General features: G+C 39.4%; 1 long non-coding RNA gene across 1 annotated transcript in view; it reads left to right on the forward strand.

Moving 5' to 3' along the window:
- The window catches only part of LOC128845812 (uncharacterized), a 195,998-nt gene that overhangs the window by 171,796 nt on the left and 883 nt on the right, over window positions 1-23,319 (forward strand). The gene's annotated exons all lie outside the window — the stretch shown is intronic.

A 23,319-nucleotide genomic window follows, 5' to 3' on the forward strand; every position in this document is an offset into this window, starting at 1 on the left:
AATAAAAATATAATGTTAGTAGTTTGTGGTGGTACACAGAGGGGAGAAAACTCAGGAAAATTTCCGGGCTTTTAAACACTATTTAGACTCTTCCTTCCTTCTTGCTATTTGGTTTATATTCCAGATACATAGGCCCAACCTATAAAGTTCTGATTTTGATCTGAATTTCCATTAACTGTCAACCATGTGTGTTCAAATCAAGGGTTTGTGTTCAGCCCACAATGAGTTAGCATATGAATCCAGACTTCTGCAAAAATTTCAGGAGGGTTCAGATGCAGCATTTTGAATTAGGCCTGTCTTTAATATACATTGCTACAAAGAGGAACACAATAGATTAATTCTTCATGTATTAATAACCAAAACAAAAGAATAAAAGAAAACATGTGCTAAAATAAATACATCTAGTCTATCACTGTTTAACCACTACGTCAGTTTCTCTGGGCTCATAGGTTATAATTTCCTGTTATCAGGGTAAGAACATTTCAAACAGCTTTTTGTAGATGATTAGGTATTTACTGATCATTCAGGACAATTTACAAAGATAAATATATGTTAAATGGTTTTCTTGTTAAAACCGATGTAGAAGTAACCCCTCGAGGCCAGACAGTAATTACTCCTAATAACAAATTAAAGCATTACCTACTTCTTTTCCGTTTTTCATTTTGAAGAGGAAATTACCTTACAGAACTGAAGGCGCTCACAACTGTAGATTCACATTTTTCGATAAAGCCACTTCTTTTAAAAAAAAAATATCTGGAGAGAAAAAATGCTCATGGAAAGGGATAGGATGTAACCCTTTTATTTTTACAGCAATTCTGTTTTAACTTTCATTTATGTTGTCATGGTTACAGGGCTAGCTGCACCTCTGTGACCTTTGTGGTTTCTCTGAGTGCACTCCCTCAGGTGTCAGACCTTGTGCCTTTACTTATCCCAGGGTGAATTCTGCAATTCTCCCATTTCTTAGACTGGCCTGTGGGCTACAGTAAGTATATCCATTGTTGATACTCAGCAGGTCAAGATGATCTCAGACATCTGGAGTTCTTCCATTTGGGAGCTTGTGACCAGTGGTATACAGTGAGCAGACAGCGTTCTTAAAACCGGAGTTCCCAGAGCCAATAACTCTGCCATTATACCTGAATAATCCTTACATGTTTGCTGAAGGACGGCTAATTCAATCCATTTTTTCACTTTCTGCTTGTTCTTCCTCACAGCCCCCCATTAAACTAAATCAATAAATATAGTAAGCATCTCAATAACCAGGTCAATATACAGCATTCATAAATTATTACTGAGAGGCTCCAATTCCATCACATACCTTATAAAGATATAAATGGTTCCACTCTGGTTAGAGCAGTGCTGCTGAGTGGGGTGACTAAAGGAAAGAGGCAGTGGGCTTTCTTGAACATCACCAGTAATTCTCTGACTTGACTTGTGCATGCTAAACCCAACAGAATTAAACAACCATTTTGTGGGGCTTTTACGAGTACCTTTTTAGCTTGTTTGTTCACAATGATCCAAATCCAGCTCACTGCCAATAGGAACAGAATTCACTTATACTGGGGCTGAATTTAACCCATAGTGATTAATGAAAAAACATTCCCTCCCCCACCCCCGTGTTTGGGCTGCTGTGCTGTGCACCATCAGGATAAAGTGGCTCTAAAGTCAACCTAGACAGTCAGAGGTGGTCACTTCAGTGTAGGGCGATCCATTGGTGGTATAGGGCCCGTGTAACAGCTTCTCTGACCACCTCCAAAAGGCACAGAAAATAGGGGTGTGACCAGTGAAAAAGGCATAGGGTTAAGCTTCCTTGAGCCCAACCAATCCTTGGCTGCTGGAGTGAGTTACAGTAGCTTTCAGATTGCTCTAATTTATGCCTAGGCTAATGCACACCTAGCCCAAGATCAGGGCAATGCAAAAAAGTGACCCATTCCTTCCCAAACAAAGGTGATTTTGGCCTATCTCATAATGTTTGAAAAGAGCTGTGGATTTCATATGAAAAAGACATATTTTCAGTTTCTGTCCTTTCACTAATAAAACATTCTCTAGCTGAATATTTCACTCAGTCTATCCATCTGTCTCTCCAATCATTAATAATCATGCACATCACTCATATTTGAGAACTATCATATCTATATAGATAGACTTGTCAGACCTTTGGTACACAGGTGAAGCCAAAAGTGCTACATGCCCAGAGATCATTAAGTGAAACACATAGGACCAGATCCTAAACTGATGTAGATCAGCGTTGCTCCATTGAGGACAATTAACACCAGCTGAAGATGTGGCCCATAATATATATGAATTAAATTTAAGTTCAAAACTATGTAACAGAGAAAAATGATTTATTAAACTATTAATGGAAGTTTTTAAATAGCTGAGATTTTTTTCATTTGTACTACTGCCACAGACATAGTCTTTCCAAAAGCAGAGTTTCATTCATTGGTTTCATTTTGCGGTTGTCTCACCCAGTAACTGCACAAGGAGACGCTCATGGTCTGTAGATAAATGCAGAAGTTCATCCACTGAAATATGAAACAAATGTCGGGAGCGTTGGTGATTTCTCACGAGTGTTGCTCAGTGCTATTTCACTCTGATTCTTTAAGTTATTGTTCTGGGTATTTTTAATTGTGTGGTGATATTTATTTTCTAAACTTATCTAAATGGTAATGTGTAGACAAAAATCATAAATTTGAGTAGCAGCAGAAATGGAGATCAGTCCTGGGATTAAACTAACCCGGTTTGGATGGGTGGATTCAAATATTGGGGTGCTTGAATTGTGTGAATGGATGAGGTATCCTGGGAATCATAAATTACTGACGTACCATGTCTGAAATAATCATTCAAAGCATCATAAGTAGTGATGGCCAAATCTCAAAAGTTTTGTAGATTTCCTTGAATTTAAGTAAATATTATTCTGTGAAAGATTTGTCAAATGTCTTTGATTAGCAAATTAACTGTACATACAAGTTGCATTTCTGGTATGTGGTTAAACCTGAGGTAGATTGAGGTCATCTTTTCAGCTAGCTCCCTAGAATATTTCCCCTGTCCACCACCTCCATCTTCTGTAAAGCGAATTTAGCCAGCTGTTCTTCACCCAGTCACCTCATCATTCAGGAATTGCAGTATCTGTATCAGCTGTGAAGGGGTCATAAAGCTGGATGTCATTTGCAAACTGATGGCTCCCCTTCTCCATCTCTCTTATGATCCTTACTTAGAGGTAGAGGTTGAGTGAGAGAAGCAATAGATTGATCCCTGTGGAATTGCACATGTCCATACTTCAAGGAAGATGAAAAGTTGCGCATCACAATGCTTTTTTGGTATCTGTCCATAAACATTATCCCTATTTTTCAGATGGGAAAACTGAGGCAAAGAGTAGTCAAGGCCAGTGTCATTAAGAAGTATGTGCCAAAGCCAGGAACCCTGTTTTCCTGACTTTCAGATGTATGATTTAACCAGGAGATTCACCTGAAGTGAAATATGGAGTAAATTGTCTCTCTCAGAAATACCAGTGTTTGGAGGTTTATGTAGGATGGACTTTATGTATTCGGTCAGTTCCTTATGAGAAGTCAGAGAATAATCAAATACAGACTGAAGATCGAAGGGTCCAGATGAATGTGTGTCATGCTTGACACAATTAGGGATTTTCTCAGTTTGTCTTCAAATACACCATTTTGTTTGGGAATATCGCAGATATATGTCACTTATTATTGATAGATTTGTCTGACTTCCTGTCAAATCTATGTACATTAACAAAAATCTATTTTGTTGTTTTTGTCACAGAAATCTATACTGGCATTTTCCCCGTGGAGATTTGGCTAGTCATTGTCAGCATGAGGTGCCAGCTAGAGCTTTTACAGTTTTTATTGTGCCAGCTGCTTTCTTGGCTTAGGATCTTTTGGTTCAGATTGTAATTGGGGGCGAGACATCCGCATCCACTCCAGCCTGCTCGATGGAATATGACAGGGATTAGATTTTTGATTTCTTGCTGCCATTCTTAGAACTAGTAAAAGCTGACATGCTTTTTTTTTTTTTTTTGTCTGACCATGAGAGAGCAACAAGAGAGAGCAAAATTAAAAATGCTCAAGCCTGAGATTCTCTAAGGAGCCAGGTGACCAGTTTTAGAGCTAAGAAAAATTATTGGCAAACATTATGATGAATTTGAAACCAGATTTTCATTCTCCTCATTCACACGCCACGGGTATTCATTATTCATTCACTGACGTTCTTGCCATAGTCATTTTGGCCTAAATTACTGTGGCTGAATACCTTCCCTCTTTAAAGTCAGGCCTTTTTTGAAATGTCCATAGCTGGGACCTCAAAATTAGAGGCATCCAAAATCACTAACTCATCTTTGATGAGTAGGCCTTTGGTCATTAGTTTTAGATTTGCAGTCAATCTTTGCTATTTTATCATGAATCCTGTGATATATGGTGTTTTCCCTAAAGCCCCAACTGCTGGAATCAGGTTATTAATCTTACCTTGTTTTTTGTTTTGTTTTATTTTGTTTGTTTTGTAAATTATGTTTCCAGCCCTCCTAGTGGCAGAAAATGCTTGAAAACATGAACTCGAATGTCTCCAATACAATAGGGCGAACACAAAGAACCCAACTTTTATTTTCACATGTCCTGATTTGTTTTGGAGCTTGACTCATTCTGAATGCTTATGGTTGGTGATGCTGTTTGTGTTAAATGGATGTTGTTTTAGGCGGCAGCAGTATAACAGTCACCTAGTCAAAAGAGCAAGGCCATATATGACATTATAAATCCATGTGACAACAGGAGCAGCAGAAGAGAAAAACAGCAGCATACTCCTTATCACATAGACAGGATGTCACAGCTGATTCTTCCTTAGCAGCAGTTCCAGTGTGGGCTGGTCTGTTAAAATAGCAATGAGCATGGGGGAGTAGAGGAAAGAAGGAAAATGGCAGGGAAATAGGACCCACCTTGATAAACAGAGGGAAGGCAGGAGGGCCTCAGTAAAGAGAGACTGAGAATTGAAGGGCACCGGGACCCAAAGGAAAAATGAGCCTATCAGGAAAAGGATTTTATTTCTCCACACACCCATGACCCATCAGGTTTGTTTATGTTTCTGCCATCCCCTTCAGTCTTGCTGCCATCGGCAGCCATTGCAGTAGAACCAGCCTGGAGGCCAAGTGTTTGTTTTTCTAATATTCATGATGAATTAAAATAGAATTATAAAATATTTTTTCAGTGCTGGCACTTTCTCCGTTGCTCTCAGCGTGGCTAGAATGCAGCAGCCTGCTCACTCGCTGATGAGAAGAACCCAGGTGATATTACACCCGCCCTGCACATTTTACACTTACTGCATAGAAGGAGCCAAATCGTGCCTGGGTGGGGTGTGACTAAACAGGTGAGGAGGAGGACACAGGAAGTCTGCACCCTTACATCCTCCCCCGCACAATAGCTAGGTACTGTCTCCTTCCTAGCAACTGTGAGTAAAGGCAACGAGGAAGAGGCAGAGCCATATTCCAGTCCCTTGCCTCACTATTGAGCTGAGCAGGAAACAACCTACGTATCTCTCAAATACTTTTCAGAGTTTGAAATTTTTTCTCATCTCAAATCAGGATAAAATAGTTGAAATCTTGACAATGTTTATGAAAATTTACTGAAAATTCCCTCCCACCCCCAAAAAAACAACAATAAAAAACAAAATTCAGTTTGGGTCAATCAGAATGTTTTGTTTCAATAATTTTGAAATGTTTCATTTGGGTTTCAACCTTTTTTTTTTAGTCTAATTCAGTTTAATTTAATTAAAAGATTGTTTTAAATCAGAAAACTAGCATTTTATGTTTAGAAAATGTCAAAATGGTGCATTTTGACATTTTTGAAACTTCGTCCCCCCACATCTTTTTGAGTTTGGAGATTCATTGAATCTGAACCTGTTTTGGAAATAGGTTGATTTTGACTAATTGGTGGAAAAAATGTTTCATCGGACAATTCCTGTACGGATGTTATCCATAATGGCCAGGCATGCAGGGAGACGATGATGCAATCCTAAGTCATTTAGCAATGGGCACACTTACCCTTTGTACTTGGGTGTTCCAGAAAGCGTTATGTTTCACAGAGACACTAGCTTCCCACTTCCCCTTATTTAGGGCTGTGCCAGTTAGTGTATGTCTACACAGGGGCGAAGTTCTGCGGCAGCAAGGCTCAGAGCCCAGATCACCTCCTGCTTCAGAGCTAAAAATAGCAATCTAGACACTCTGGCTGGAGCCTGGGTTCTGAAACCCAGCAAGTCGGGAGCTGGGCTCCAGCCTGATCCTAAACATCTACACGGCTATTTGTAGCCCCTTGATATGAACTCGGCAAGTCTGAGTCAGTTGACGAGGACTCTGACTCACAGCCTCGGGTTCTTCTTCTTCTTTTTTTTTTTTTTTTTTTTTTTTTTGCTGTGTAGACATACATTTAGTTACAACTGAGCCCAAAATTACTTTAAGATGCCTTGTTGATTCTTTAAATCCTTGGATTTTGAGTGTGCTAGTTCATTTAAATCACAGGCATTCTCCATTTTCTTTGTTCAGTTCCAGAAAACTGCCTCTGCACTAAAAACAAGTCTGTGAAAAATGCTCATGTATCCTCTTCTACTTAGGATGATTGCATAATTAACCTGGCCTGGTATCAACCATACAAGAGTTGACTGTATCCCAAGTTCAACTGGGGAGGTTTTTACCATAAGAATGTGCGTGTCCTGAGACTAAAACACAGGTTAGATTTCCAAGTTTCAGAATATTGCTCAATGAAAAAAATATGTTGCCCATGAGAAAAAAAAATGGTGATGTAATCTATAATCAACAATCCTAGTGGGCACAAAACATTTTAGAACAAAGGTTTGCTGAGTTTGCAAGGATGTGAAAGTGGTAAAGAGAGTCTTAGTAAAAAATCATCCCACTTAAAAAGTTTAAGTTATTAACGTTATGACAGACAGCCCTTTGAATTCTTTCTGGGCATTCAGATATGAACATTTGATAAATATGATATTTATCATGAACTGGAAATAACTGTTAACTACAAAAAGATTTAAACTGTGCAAATCTTGGTTTGCTCTTTTTATTCACAAGGGTTTCATGCAAATCTTTTGTGTGTTTCTGTGTATGTGAGTTTGCATCCCACAAGTTTTCCTTTGAACTTGTTTGAATGAACCCAAACATCCAATTGAGATTTCAAGTGCAAAGTATCCTGTGAATCTCAGCTGAAGCTGTTGAGGTTTGCTATGTTTATATACAAAATAATAAATCCCCCAATTTAACCCGGGTTCTCTTGAAACTTTGCTCAGGTTAGGTTGAAATGTTCCTGTACCTCAGTGAGTCTAGTCTAGCTTCAGGTTTGTAACAACATCTGAAATCAGTGAAACAATGATAGTTTCACTTTGCTTTAGTTTCAGCTTGGTTTCATTCTACACATATAGTGTTCTATAGTAGGAAACTGCAATGTCTACAGAAAAAAGGAAGGGCTATTTTATTCTTCCCACTATCCACAGGTAGAAAGAGAGGGATGATATTTATGTGAAAGCAGATATCTTTGTTTTCATTCCACAATACAAAACCTACTCATTACACAGTCTTAACTTAAAAAAATGTGCACATGTGGCATGCATACCAGCATTTGAGTGGGTGGCTCACACTAAATATGTGGTGTTAGCAGACAGAAGAAAATGGCTAACATGAGGATTTAAACAGGCATCATATATAGTATAAGGAGCAATAAATGACTAGTTTTGACCATGAAAAGACTATATACTGTATGTGTTCTTTAAATCTATGCAGTCCCATTCATGAAACAAAAGAAACAGAATGCATCAAAGGGAAACTGAAACATAAGGTGTGGTGTTCCTTTTGCAACTGGACCATATTGCATTAATATTATTTTTCTCTCTACTTCAGAAAGAAATTTGGTGTTGTATGTGAAATTTGGTCTAGAGGTTAGAACAAGTGACTCAGAATTGGGAGGACTCCAGGGCCCTATTCTGGCTGTAATGCAGATTCAATTTGTGACCTTAAACAAGTCACTTAACTTTTGTGTGCCTCAATGTACCCAACTGCAAAATATGCAAACAGTAGTTCTACAGTCTCCTGCCTCTGAGTGAAAAGCAGGCGCACGTGAGAGAAAGAAAAGGTTCACTTCCCTATTACAAGAACGTTGAATCTTTTTCTCACTGAGCCAGGCTAGATCTAGTTCTGGAATCTGACACAAACTGAGTTCTTAACCGAATGAAATTGAATATTATTTTTCTATTCATATATGTATTAAGTTATTGCTTCCTTTTTTAATATAGGTGTCTGCTCTCAAAAGAAAAAAAAAACGTTAGCAGGCTATTAGAGAGAGTGCTAATGTGCACTCTGTTATTTTATCTGTTTGTTCATGTCACAGATAGAGATTGGCCAAAACTGAAACTTTGAATCCAAACCTTTATTAATTTTGTGGTCAGGGAGGGGTGATCAGTTTTGAATCCCTGGTTCTGCCCCTGCAATTTATGTGATAAATTTAATCTAAAACCAAGAAGGGTCTGGTTTCTGGTTTCAGTTCACACATAGCTGAAATCTCACAAAGACCTGGAGGTCAAGTCCACTGAGTGTTTTTAAAAACAGTTACAACAATTTTGGCTTGTGTAGGACGTGGGCCATACTTAACTTAATGCCTAAGGGAGCTCATGGTAATATTCAACTTGTGCTAGGAATAGGATAAAACTGGGACTCAGACTGGACAAAAAGAAAGAAGGGACACTCAAGACAAGGGGAAATGACAGCATGGAAGAGGATTTAAGCAGAGATGGAATCAAGAGAGAGGCATACACAGGAAATGTTGCAGAGGAGGTAATAGGCAGATTTGCAGACCAAGGAAATGTGAGAGGAGAAGTAGATATACTGCATAATGTAGCACAATTTGGCTGGGTTTAGGGGGCAGAGTTTGTATCCAGTCTTAAAGTAAGATAAGGGTCATCTAATTCATACTGACCTGACTAGAACCAAACTAGGAGAGCTGGACTAGTTCCATATGAGTCATTTTCCTGAATTCCAAGCCATTATTTTTCTTCTTAAACCAAAAAATCTACGCTGTGTTCACATGATAAGATTTTGAAACAAAGAAACAGAAGCAATACATTCAGAGTTAAGGTTCGGCTTGTTTACTCTTCCTTGCTTTGATATTGCATCCTGTGCAATATGATCACCCATGATTTGTAGACACCCCATGATACCCAAGAAAAATGGAGTGAATTAAAGATTGAGCAGAAACTATGTCTCTGAACTGCATTGCTTTTTTTGGAGCGAGGTAGTGGTAATCAGATCATATAAATGCTGCAGAACTTTCATGTAGTCCTGCAGGCCAGGTTTCGTTCAGAGAAACACCCAAATATGTGAATGCTTATATGACTATTATTTAAACTCTCTGAAGTTCATGGAGACACAGAATTGGGCTGGGAAATTGAAAAGAGCACTTTTTCGCTTTATGGCTCATCACTTTGCTCAAACATTTAAGTACAGAGGCACACACGGGTTCAGAAACAGTAGAAAAAATGAACCTAACAGTTTTTGAATGTCAGAAAAAATGTTTTCAAGTTCGGTTGAAAGCTAACTTGTTTCCTATCATAGTCGAACAGATCCACATATCTGTATAGTCATGCAGATTTTTATGGTATTAGTTTTGTAACTTTCAAAATGTGATGAGTTTTAATGTATAATGAATGGTCTAATTCAATAAGGGGATGTACAGTCCCTGCATGCTGTGTGTCGCGATGCCGTGAGTGAGAAAGATGTGGTGATGCACAAGTCTGGCCAGTTAGAACAAGAGGACTTGCACTGATGGGACTGTAAAACTTCCCTCTTCCTCTACATGTGATTAGGATCTATGCAGCCACGTGTTCTTCTGCCTGTGCTGGCAGTCTGTTACCGCAAGCCTCCATGCTAACAGCAACCTTTGGTAACTCTTGTGTAGTGCAAGGAGAGACTCAATATAAAAATTGTGTCTGGACTCAATATTCAAGACTGTCCATAAGAGGATATGGGAATCATCCTTTTCTCAGAGTAGTTCCATCTATTTTTCCTCAAAACCCTGGCTAGGGATATTGTGAAGGAGCTGGGTGACGCTAACTGGGGTGATAGGTTATGATTGATGGTGGTGGTTGGGGTGTGGATGATGGAGGGGGTTGGAGTACTGGTGGGTGGGGATTGTGATGAGCGTAAGTAGCTGGACTAGGGGCAAGAAGCAGGGGAAAGAGCCAGTTAAGTATTCCTTCCCGTATGTGAACTTGTTCCCCTCAGATCATAGAAACCACCTAGTTTTGTCAGTTTTGCAGTGATCCAGATTACCCTTCCGTACCCCATGCCGTACCTGGTATTTGTGACTGTGAGTCTGAGAATCCCTGCTATGAGAAAGGAAAGCTTTTCATAGAGGACAGTGACATAGTCTGAGGCTTGAAGTGTCTAGACACTTGGGAACCACAGGTCCAAATCCATGCAAGAGTGAATCAGCACTTCATCTTTCCAAGGTGAAAAAAATGAATTCCATGCAATCCACTGTGTGGGAGTTTTATGGATCAGACCTTTGAAACCAAGATCCTGTCTGCTCTGCATAGACATTAAATATCTCATTCCATTTTTGTAAAAAGGGAAGTTTGTACCAGTATCTTTGGTCAAATTTCCCCCTCCTCTGACTCACGTTGTACAAAGTTGTTGTCTGCCTCGCAGTTGCTGTCCACTGTAGAAATGTCTGCATTCTAGTGAAGAATCAATTCCTATATGCAAATAGGACCCAACCAGATAGCCTTTACTCCCACAAAACTCCCCTTGACTTTAACAGTGGTGTTGCTGGAGCATTTAAAGAGCAGGTCCATGGTTTGCAAAATGCTTTAGGATTATATGGGATAAAAGATGCTATGTACAGTAAATGTGAGATATCATTAAGGAGGCTGTTCTCACTATGTACTATGACATGTATATTCCATGACCATATTTTCTTCCCTCTTATCCCTTAGGACCCTGATTTTTTTGGACTGATAGCAAAATGAGGGTACAGTCTTGCCATTCTTATTCATGTTTACCAATGCTTTACTTTATAAGTCATCACACTGAAATCAGACTACTTGCACAGTGAGGTAATACTCAACATGAGTAAGGCGTTAGCATCAAACTGTGTATGTATGTGCGGTCTTTAAAGTGTTAATAATACAGCTTTACTAATTCAATACTGGTTGTTCCTGTATTCATAGTCGTAAGACACCAACTCATTTGTATGTAGTCACTAAATTAGGGTTAGTTAATTGCTCCATAAAATTCTTATGATCTTCAGTGTAAGAAACGTGTTACACATTGTAATTTCTAAAACAATAAATCAGTCCTGTGGGGTACAGTCTCACCTTGATGCACAGTCATTTATACACATATCTTCCATTACATATGGGTTTTCAAATGGTGGGGCATGCCCCTTGAAGGAGGGGGAGCATGATGAGGTCATCGGGGAAATGAGGTGAGGTGTGAGGCTACTGGCCGGTCTGCTGTCCAGGACAGAGTAGGGCAGCAACAGGGAGAACACACACGGAGTCCCTAAAGGTTGGGGGGAGAAGGATGGGGCAGAGTAGAGAACACAGCCCCACCCCGCCCGGTCCCACCCTGTCCTGGTAGCAGCCTGCTGATCTTCCTCTCCTCCGCTTCCTGATTCCTGGGGATTTCCTGTGTGCTCTCCCCACTACTGTCCTGCCCTGGATACCTGGCTGGCTGCAACATACATATTTCAAACCCTCCAGAATCTGTAGGATGGAGAGGCTCTGGGCAGGGAGGAGAGAGGGCAAGCTGCCACACTGTTGTAGGCTCTTCCAAGGATGGAACCAGCCAGGGTCCTGCCACTATCCCAGGCATCGGCTGCCTCTTCCCGTCGGTCAGCCTGGACAGGCAGGAGTTCTGTGTGTGGGAGGGGAGGTCTGTTGTGTGACTCCCATGCACAAGTGGGGGCAGCAAAAAAAAACCTTGGGAATGTCTGCTTTAGCATATGCTAGGATGATAGGTGTAACTCTTCAGCAACAAGAGGAGAATATATCCACATATGTTTATTGTACGATTTTAGTTACCTAGAGCAATGTCAATATTTCACATGTTGAGAGTGAGGATGCAGTACAGTATATATATATCTATCTGTCATTTCTTCTTATGTTTGGCTCCAGCGAAACTTAACTTTATTGAAAAATATTTTCAGAATGCACTGATGCCCTTCAGCTCACCTTAGTTATAGTTCTTCTTTCATTCCACTTGGGAAGTGATAGGCCAAAGCTAAAGCCAAGGTCATTACTGCTTACAATTTCTGTACAAACATATTTTTAGTCTTTTACTTAGGGATCAGACTGAAGGGAATACTTGGAGGAAAATAACTGAGAAAATGAGTAGAGATCCATAATTTTATTTTACACAATTCACAGTAAAGCTTAAGGTTAAAGCATCTAAGGGTAGTTAAAACCCAAGATACTTCAACAGAGGCAACTATTTGGAGGATTTAGCTCTAAAAATGTTTATAATCCATTTGCAAAAAACTTAAAAGCTTATAATTTCAAAACTATGAGGTACATATAATACAGAGGAGATTTCTGCAAATGGGCGACTCCTGCAGAGGTGGATTTGAGATCTCTCATTGTATTTAGTGTAATCAGAACATTTGTTTTCAGTAGAAAATACACATTCAAAAATTATCAATGTTTTTAAAGTATCGGGGCACAGTTCATATCTCAGATACATTTGTTCATACCAGTTTTGTTTGTTCACAGACTTTCTCTATGCCCTTTGGCTAGTCACTTAGGGTTCGATCTGCCACTCTTACACTGAGTAGTACATTAGTTCATAAAGAGTCGTGCTGAAATCTGGGTGGGAGAATGAAGCCCTAGATTACTTGCCAAAGAGCAACAAAATACAGTCATGGCAGAGATGGGATACAAACTGAGGGCTTGTGGTGCTTAAGCCTGTGCTTTAACCACATGGCCATCCTTTCTACTTTTAGGACAGCTAAGGATCACACTTTGGGCTTTCACACATGTGCATTGACAATAATGTGTGCTTTGGGGGACAAAGTGTACTTTGTTCAAATAGTTGGCTGCAGACAGGAGTGCTGGAACAATTTGGATAGTGGGAGTGCCGAGAGCCATTGAACCAAACTGTAAACCCTGTATATGATGGAAACCACTTCAAGCCAGGGAGTGTGGTAGCCTAATTCCAGCACCTATCGCTGCAGAACCAAGTACGTAGACTGTACCCGAAAATGTATACACAGTAATGAATTGCAAACACCAGTGAAGATCCAGGACTTGGCTTTGATCTCAAATACAGTAGATGCTGCACATATCATAATGTTTCTTGTCAAATCAGCTATTGTACATGTTTGTGCAAATAAAGCAGGTTTGAACAGATGAGAGGGCCTTCATGTCATACATCTGGGATCTGAATGACACACGCTCCTAAAATAATTATTATAAACAAACCTTCACACATTAACCAATTAAGTTTACAAATTAATGTTTTTCTTAAAGATCTCTAGGCCAGAAATTCAGTGGACATTTGATTGTTGGATTAGCACCTGGAGACATTCCAGATTCAAGGCTGGCTAAAGTATTCCAATTGCTGTGATCTTTAGCTTGCCTTCATTATAGCTTCTATGATCTATAGCTTTGTTTTATGTAGACCATATGCAGTTAAAAATAACTAAAGTTGCCTTATTTTATATATGCCTTTGTAAGCATTTCCAACTGTAAAGGGGACTTTTATAAATAACCACCTCCCCCCACCTCCCCAACAAGTTTTATGTTTTCATTGCACCTCTTCCCTTTTTATTTTTTATAGAAATGCTACAAAGGGGAACTTTTGATAACTATTACCAGCAAAGCCTAGTATTGCAACATAGTTAACTGCTGCAGAATTTCTATTTAAGGTTACCTGGCATAGTCAGTTCTGCCAGATGTAGTTCTGCTATTGCATAATTCGATTTACTGACAATGTGCACTGCCTTTAAAAAAACGGAAATGCCTAGGTGACTTTTGTCCAAATCATACATATTCTTTTAGTTAAGATGAAATGTGAGACTGAATTTAGCCTTTAATTACATTTCCTTCTCTACCTCCAACAAACCAATTTTTATAACCTTTCCAATGAAGAAAGTCATATTTTGTGAATTACTTGCTTGGAAGCTTACCAGGTGCAAAAGTTATTTAGGAAATTTTCTATTATTTGTATTATTAAATGACGTAGATTCTCCAGGTATTCATCAAATTCATTGTTCTTTTAAGGGAGGTTTGTATGTAGGATTTTTATTTTAAAACTTTGATCTAAACTGCTACCTGGAAAATGGAAGTATGCTTGTGAATAAGAAGGCACAGCATAAAACAGATCTGCCATACTGTGTTTGGGGGAGATGTAATAGAGTCCTTACAATATGACAGAAACTTGAAACAGTTCAAAATCTCATTTTTATTTTATTTTTATTTTGTATAACAATCTGCACAGTGCATACAGGAATATAAACCAACAAGGGGAAGGGAAGAGTTCTATATGTCTTTGGAGAAATAAAATAGTATTGCTTAAGTGAAGCATTAAAAATAAGTATTACTTAAATTATCTTCCCTAATAAGATATGTCTGTCATATTTTCATTTAGCTTTGGCTCTGTGGAGACTGTATTGTTCTGTCAGCATTAAAATATGAAAAACCTGTCTACATTTTACCATGTGCTTAAACAAGCAAGACTAAGTATTAAATCTGTGTCCTCTGTACTTTGAGATGCATTTTTACAAGTGGAAAGTTATTCAGCTTAGATAGTTCATCCATTTTCCAGAGCATTTTAAACCTGCATAATATATTGAATGTCAAAAAGCTATAAAAATCTCTTTAACTATTGATATCTATTTGTAGATAGTAATATAAATCTTGCCATAAATTTGAATAAGCAAATGACTTTATCTAAACAAAGATTTGGTGCATTGCTGTGCTATTACTGTGACATTGTTGCCTTGTTACACTGAACATGAAGAGTACTAGATTTTTTATACAGTCATAGCTTCTAAATATTGCCATTGAAAGTCAATACGGGGTACTTGCTAATAAAAATATTGTAAAATGCATCCCTTTTTTGTAAAATACAAACAGCTGCAAACACATATTGTGCATGTATATAACACATGCAATATACATGTTGTGATACATGTTGTGTGAATTTGGAATATAAATATAATAAAACAATTTGATTTATTTTTAACCATTTCAGCAATCTCAGTTTTCTAAAACTAGATGACATGGTTGTGCTTGCTTTCTGTGAACTTTTGAGCTTGTTTGACAAAAAAATGTTGGCAATAATGGTAATTTCAAAGTCTTGTATGCATTCACAAAATCCAAATTTAAAATTCACAAGCAAGCATTTGTGTCACTAGTATTTGCACACTCATCTAAACCAGTGTACAGATACAGTGCCAGATGGTCACAATTTGAATTTTCAACAGCCATGCTCAATTTATAAAGTAAATTATGGAAAAGCATATTAGTCAAAACATTTTTGAGTAATGAATAAATTAGAGCGAATAATGATTAGCTCTTGGATTTTCTGTGAGCAGGACAGATGATACAATTTGTGAATAAATTCTGAACCGAGACTTATGCATTCTACTCTATGAATGTCATAGATCAAACGTCCTTCCAGTTTCACAACACTGTCTACTCCCTTTACCAAAAAAGCAAACTCTTCGGTTTTAAAATTATTTCATGTGGCAAAAGTATATAGTAAAGCACAACAGAGTAAAGGAGGCTGGCAGGAAACTCTTTATCCATTTACAGAAACTGTCTGTCTGGCTGGGCAGCTCTGTTACTGGAGAGTTTTAAATCGTTTTGCATGTGAAGTTTCTTTGGCTCCATTTTTGGGCAGACCAAAATTCTTTCATTTCTAGTAGACACAGCTCTGCTGCAGTGTTCGTAATCACTGCACGTAGGTCAAATGTCCCATGGTCCTCGAGCCCATGCTTTGGAGATCAGGATCTGTGATCCTGTTACCTTTGGGACACAGCACTCTTTGCAATGAATAAAGCAGATGGGGAATATGCACCTTCAGTACGTACAAATAAATCTGTATTTTTTTGTGCCCCTGCTCTGCCCACTGGCACCCCACCTCCTCATGCTCTTTTCCAGACAACAAACAGGAAAACCACAAGTCTTCATCAGCAAACTACGCTTTCTTCTTAAGAGCCAAGACTTGGAAACTCAGCATACCAGTCACATGCTCTAGTTCTCAATATTTAAAACAATGCTTGAGTCCAGTTCTGAGAATTATTAAACTTATTCAGTTAAAAATAAATTTGACTGATCCATTGGGTGGCGCTAATGTCAGAATGCAAAGCAGCTGCATGTCTGCCTGGCCAGGAGAAGAATTAAGGAATGTCTAGACATTGATTTAAGAAAGGGGGGGGGGCAAATGGGGCAAAAGTGGGGAGGAATGCCAGGATCAGACAACAGGCAATATTTGCGTCACACACATTGTGTAGATGCCTGGGAGGAGTTTATCACAGAGCAGGAAAGCATGAGAACAGACAGGAATAGGATTTAGTAAAAAAAGGGAATGTCATGATGGAGAAAATCAGAGTTCGTTTTTGAAATACTTGGCTCCTGAAAAATGTAATCTCTACAGGACCTCAGATAGCTTGATTGTGAATATCCTGCAGGCCATCATGAGGGGCAATGCAGCACTCCACAGGCCATGAATGCTCCACAGAAGGAGTGAATACACTGCACCACCCTTTCCTGGGTTGCAACTTCCTCACCCCCGCGGCTGGCCAACTCCATAAATTTCCACCTGTTCCTGACTTCTCCACACCCCCTTCAGAAAGAGCTGTATCTATCTATTTTAGGTACTTATATGGTCCCATTACCATAGATCTCACAATCTTTAGTGTGTTTATCTTACAACACCCCTCTGAGGTAGGCCAGTAGTAGTATTCCCATTTTAGAGATGGAGGACTGAGGTGCAGAGAGGCTATGTGTCACACAAAAAGTCTGTGGTAGAGCAGGGAATTGAACCCAGCTCTTAGGCTTGTGCCCTACCTACTGGGCCATCTGTTCTGTCTATACTTGCATCCTGTTTTATGGAGGGACTAGAATTCTGCTTAAGTCTTTATGAAGACTGTGCAGTGGTTAGTGTGGGACTACTTAATCCCACTGTGAATTTGTGTGAGGACCTAGCAGAACCAGGCCTAATGCATTAAACCTCACATCACCTTTCTGAAGGAAATCTGTGTTGTATACATGTTTTGCAGATGGGGAAACTGAGCCATGGAAGGTTAAGTGACTTGTCAGAGGCCACACAGCAAGCCAGTGCCAAAGCCAGGAATAAAATATAAACATCCTAATTCCCTGTCCTCTGGCCTAATCGCTAAACATACTCATCTTCCTTTCCGTTAGTCAGACCAATGAATCATTTCTGCTCTTCCTTTACAGTGGAAATAAAGTTTTGCAATCGTACCTTAACATTTACAAAGAAAAATGCCTTTGGGCTTATTGCTGTGGGTTAGAACACGCTTATTAATACAAAACCCTGAGTAGGAGGCAACATGGATTCACTATTGCAGGGAAAACTGACTTATGCTTCTGACACAGACGATGCCTTTAACAGCAACTCCAGGTTCCACTGCCATCCTTCAGAATGGTACAACTCACTCCCTTCCCTGCATTTGGCCTATTCTGCAGGGTAATACAGAGCAGGGTGAAGCCATGGTTTTGTCTTCTCCTCACCTCTTTCTCTATCCCCTTTGGGGTGCATGGAGGGAATGTGATTGTGTCTTGCTTTTACCACAAGGATTTGGGAATGGGGAGGTTTCTTGCACCTCCTCCACACAGACATGCGGGACCCAGGCTCAGTCTGGCCCTAATCAACGTAATACATCCCATTTATTTCTGGTCATGCTCAGAGTGTTAAGGCAAAGAATCTGTTTTATCTTTAAAGAATGGAAAAATGTACAAAGGGTTAAAATAAGCTAACCTCCTTTTCTTGTTCTCAATGGCAAACGTTATTTATATTAAAGGGGAAAATCAGCATAACCTTGCCAGATCCAGCTCACTTCTCTTTGCCAGCTAAAACACAAAGCAGAGTTACTGCATTTTTGATACCTGCAAAACAATCTGAACATAACATTCTGTCATCCTTTGAAATGGCAAATGGAAGTCATTTAAACCAGATGAGTGACTGACTGGGGAATTACAGCACCTACAGCACAGGATATACAGTACTATGCACCTATTTCAAGGGAAGTAAAGTGGGTGGCCGGAAGAAAGAAACTTTTTTCCTCATTTAACCTGTAATTTGACAACATCTGCAAAGAATTATCCCCAGCATTGGCATTGTAATTGTTGTATCTAACATCAATCACTGGGGAGAGGAGGTTACTTTAAATAGATGTTAGCTGCATTACAGTTTTAAAACATGACAACAAAAAAATGAAAAGAGTGAGATATGTAAATTGGAATAGAAATTAATTACTGGAAATGTAGATAATACTTTATTGTTTAAATAAGAAAGTCAACTGGCCAGTGTGCCTAACTATTTTAATGTGATCCTTTATATTTTTCTAAATGTTAAAAAACTGAGTCTCAGTCTATCCCAAATTATGAAACTTGTAACCTCCATTTTCAACAGTTCAACTCTCTTCTAATTAACAAAACAAGGAAGAAATCAAACAATTGACAGATACATTTAATTGGCAAAGGACACCAAGTGGGAAAGGTTTTCATCAAGGGTATGCCTTTAAAAACAAAGGTCCCAAAGCTGCTTCCATTGAAGTCGTTGGAAGTTTTGCTTTTGACTTCAATGGAAACATGATTAGGAGGACCAAACTAAGCAAGCTTTTGGAATTCAAACATTTTAATTCCAAGCATGCTGCAGAACTATGATTGCAACTCAGTAACCACTCAACTAAACACCTATTCACATGTTAAATTTGCAGCGCATGTCCAATTTTGTACTGGAATTTGATTCATAGTTGTGACTATATATCGATCAGATCTAATATTGATTTCTCTGAAATTTCATGTAAATGAAATATTTAGGTACACTATATTCACAGCTAAATATAAATCACAGAGACACTCCTCACTCTGAGATCCAGATGAATGATAATGGTGACAATGGACATTTTGTTTAACCGGGGAAAGTGTTTCACTGAAAGAAATGAGAGATGCACAGTAGTGAATTGTCCACTCTACACCAGCAAGGTTTGTTTGTTATTGAATATTTTACATTTTATAAATAGGTAAAGTAGTAAAATAAGTTTGATATGACCTTGATTGATCTATGGTGCGTGTGGTATCAACAGTGAATGCATGTTGGTGCGTTTCATGAAGTTGGAGATAGTAATCTATAGCACACACAAATGTTGAGAGCTGAAGAAAGCAAATACAATTTAAATGATGGAAGAGGGCATATAGACCCCTACATTTTTCGGCTCTTGTCCTAGGCACACATTTTACTCATCCGAATAGTCCTCCTGGACTCACAGGCATAAAGTTAAGTGCATGCATAACCTTTTTGCAAGATCAGTGCTGTAGGCAGGTAACTTTATGCATATAAGTCATCCCATTGAGTTGAATAGGATTATTTCCATGCATAAAGTTATTCAAGTGCATGTTTGAAGGACTGGGCCCCTAATGTGCTTTTTTTGTTTTCACTCTGATCACCTGTAAGTAATACAATTGATTCAACATTTTAAAAAGGCAGCACTAATATGTATAACTATCGCTGCTTAGGAACATAAACCTAACAGTTTCTAATCCTCATTAATTAAGGTAAATTATTATATGCACAAAATATATTTTCTGATTATTAAAAGATGCTCTTAAGTAGTTTTTGCATTTTTTCATATATAGATTAAACTGGTTAAAACCAATCCCAAAATGATCCAGACAGAAAACCAGGAGAGGTTAAGAAGCATACAGCACTCTAAAAGTAAAAGGAACCACGTGGTCACGTGGCATAGGTGGTCTCTAGAACAAGTTTTAATTAAATTGAGTAATAAAATACTGCTGTTTATGGTGAGAAAGAACTCATAAAACTCTTGTCTGAAAGCCAGGTAATGTTTGCATTAGTGTTCAAGGAGGGTTTAGAATTTTGCTGTTTTTAGCTTTTATAAAATCCTTAACTTCCACCGAAAAAGACCCCTTATAATTCTATCCTTCTTTAAACATATTCCCAATCAAAGGCTCTCACCATTCATTGCAACTAGCCTGAAACAAAGGAAGAGGTCATTTTGTATAAGCTAAAAACAATGTCATCTTGTCCTGAGAGTTGAAGTCCTCCAGAAATTCTGAAATCTTTAAGGCCTGTGCCATTTTAAAAACAACAACAAAACCTGGTACTTGCTAATTTAGGGTTAGATCATGACATTATGAACTGCCCAGGGACAGGGGCACTATGTTATGTTCATGGAGCAGCCTGAGAGGGAGACTGACTGAGGATATCACAGTGTCCCTCTTGATTTTCTCAGTACCCTGGGAAGGGAGTATAGACCCTGCACAATACATGCTACCTGAAGTGTCAGTGCAGCAATCCATTGGTGTGTTCAGGGGACAGAGCCAGGATTTGGCCCTTTTCCCACATCCTGTTTCAGGAGGGACATGTAGCCGCTTTGGGAAGTCTGCTTCCTCTCCCACACTACTACCAATAATGGGGAGCTGGCACAGGAATAGAAGGGGCACTCCTGTACTGCTGTGCTAACTTTGCTGTGTTTTGATCCTTAAGGGCTGCACTGAACTGGCAAGTAGCCCCCAGTGCTTGCACCCAGTCCCGCTGAAGTCAATGGAGCTCTGTGTGGCTGCAGGGGTCCACCCATTGCAAGCTCAGTGCAGGATTGGTGTACACATTTTTAAAAACCTTTTGCGTGTGCAAGTCCTGTTGTGCCTGTGCATCCTGAGACATACATAGGATTCTCCAGCAGGGCTACTGGTGGTGTGCAGAAGATGTGTATGCCAAGGAATGAGTGTGTGCAAAAGGGCCTGGTATTGTGTCAGATCTAGACATATTGTGTCTAATTTGAGAGAAGGATGGGTGCTGTAGGATGATGTAAGAATATTTTTTTGTAGGTTCAAACCAGAAGGCGGCTCCATTTTCTGTCTCCCATAGATTTCCATGGCTGAGGGATATGAATGGTGCTTGGAGTGACATGGATGGGTAAACTGGAGTTCTTATTCATTCAAGGCACATAGTACAGGGATATTATCTGTTCACATGCAATGTTAGATTAACTTATTCTTTTCCTCCGTCCACGCTTCACGGACATGCTACTCTGGCCATTCCTGGGTTGATTTTCCAGCCTCAGGGCACATCAACATCAAAATAGTTTATTTCTTTAAGCTAAGCAAAAATTGTTAATTGTCTAATATCTCCCCCATTGCTCCTTTTGATGGAACAGAGGACAACAAACCAGTGTCTGTGGGTGGGTATGTGCCTGTCCATGTGCACACACACTAGCCTGTTGTCTTATATGTTGGGGTGTGCCTGGAGTGAGTTGTTTTGCTCTCGTTGGTGTTTTTTGTGTGTGAAGTTTGTGAATGTTAATTAGCAAAGTTTGACTCAGTTAAAATGCCCTGTGATCAGTCCTTGTATTTAAGCCATATTCCTGCCATGAAAAGATCAGCTGAGTGATACAGTGGCTACTGCCAAGTCTGTTTGGACCATACTGAGTAGGAAAACAGGGCACAGCAAAGGCCGCCCCAGTGTTGTGCTGGCTGCTTTTTGGCCCATCAGAACCTGGTGGGTGGGGGAGATAAGTCATAAAGAAGAAGTCACAGCAGGTAGTACAAAACATAGCACACTGAAGCCCCTTTACAAAAGCTTGATGCAGAGCATGTGCCCAAAATTTGTGTTCACTCAGATCCTGGACATTGCATATGCCACCTTTGAGATGCATACACTTGTAGCCACACCCAGTTTATTTATCTTAGGCTATGACTACACTTATAGCAGTGTATAAAGTACAGGCACTACAAGTGCAGTGAAAAGCAGCTGTGTCCTGACTTGTCACTGAGGTGTGTAAGTACACACGGCAGTGAAAGGCTCCAGCAGTGGAGACACAGTGGGACCCTACAATGCTAAAAATAGAAGTGTAGACATGGAAGGGATTGCTTGGGCATGTAAAGAGCTGAGTAGGGTACAAACCCTAGAGTTCAGACATGTAGGGAACCCTGCTCTGCCACATATCACTGTCTACACTGCTATTTATACCTGTACTATCTGGACATGCAGTGTCTGTATACTACAGGTCACCATAAGTGTAGACCTACCTTTTGATACTCATATGGCCCCGATTACCATAGTATCTGAACACTTCACAATCTAGTGTTTTTTATCCTCACAACACCCCTGTCCAGTACAGGAGAGTTATTATCCCCATTTTACAGATGGGGGACTAAAACAAAGAGACTAAGTGACTTTCCCATGGCCTCATAGGGAGCCTTTGGTAAAGCAGAGACCTGAACCAATGTTTCTTGCAGGCCAGGTTGCTGCCTTAATCACTGCACCATCCTTCCTTTCTTATGGAAAGCTGCTTGCCTACCAGTACCACCCACAGTATATGTGTGAGTGCACCTTCAAAATATGGCTAGGCCTGCCAGAAAAGAAGGCAGAGATTTGAAAACAATTATTTTTATGGACAGGATAGACCTGCAGAATGCTGAATCATTCATGGAGATAAATTCATGGAGGTTAAGTCCATTAATGGCTATTAGCCAGGTTGGGTAAGGAATGGTGTCCCTAGCCTCTGTTTGTCAGAGGGTGGAGATGGATGGCAGGAGAGAGATCACTTGATCATTTCCTGTTAGGTTCACTCCCTCTGGGACACCTGGCATTGGTCACTGTCGGTAGACAGGATATTGGGCTGGATGGACCTTTGGTCTGACCCAGTATCGCCGTTCTTATGTTCTTATGGAAGCATGGAAGTTTCTTTCCACACAAATCTTTCTTTGAGAGACAATATATGACTACTTCAGAAAAAGGTTGGGTTAAAATTAAGAGGGTTGTTGTTGTTTTAAAACTTACAAGCATTATCACAGAAATGAAAAATGGAGAACACTATTCCACATATCATCTAACTATATTGTTTATACTGTTAATAAATACTTATTTTAAATAATATTATTTGTCATAATTCACCAATTCCTTCCTCCTACAGCCTAAGCATTGACAGTGTGAAAAATGGCTACAATCAGCTGAAAATATAGGGCCCAAGTATATGATGAATATAAAATTACACAAGAAAAAACATATTAATAAAGGTGAATGTGAATAGTACCATAGCTGAAGAATATGAG

Source organism: Malaclemys terrapin, chromosome 11 (genome assembly GCF_027887155.1).
Source record: "Malaclemys terrapin pileata isolate rMalTer1 chromosome 11, rMalTer1.hap1, whole genome shotgun sequence".
Lineage (NCBI taxonomy): Eukaryota > Metazoa > Chordata > Testudines > Emydidae > Malaclemys > Malaclemys terrapin.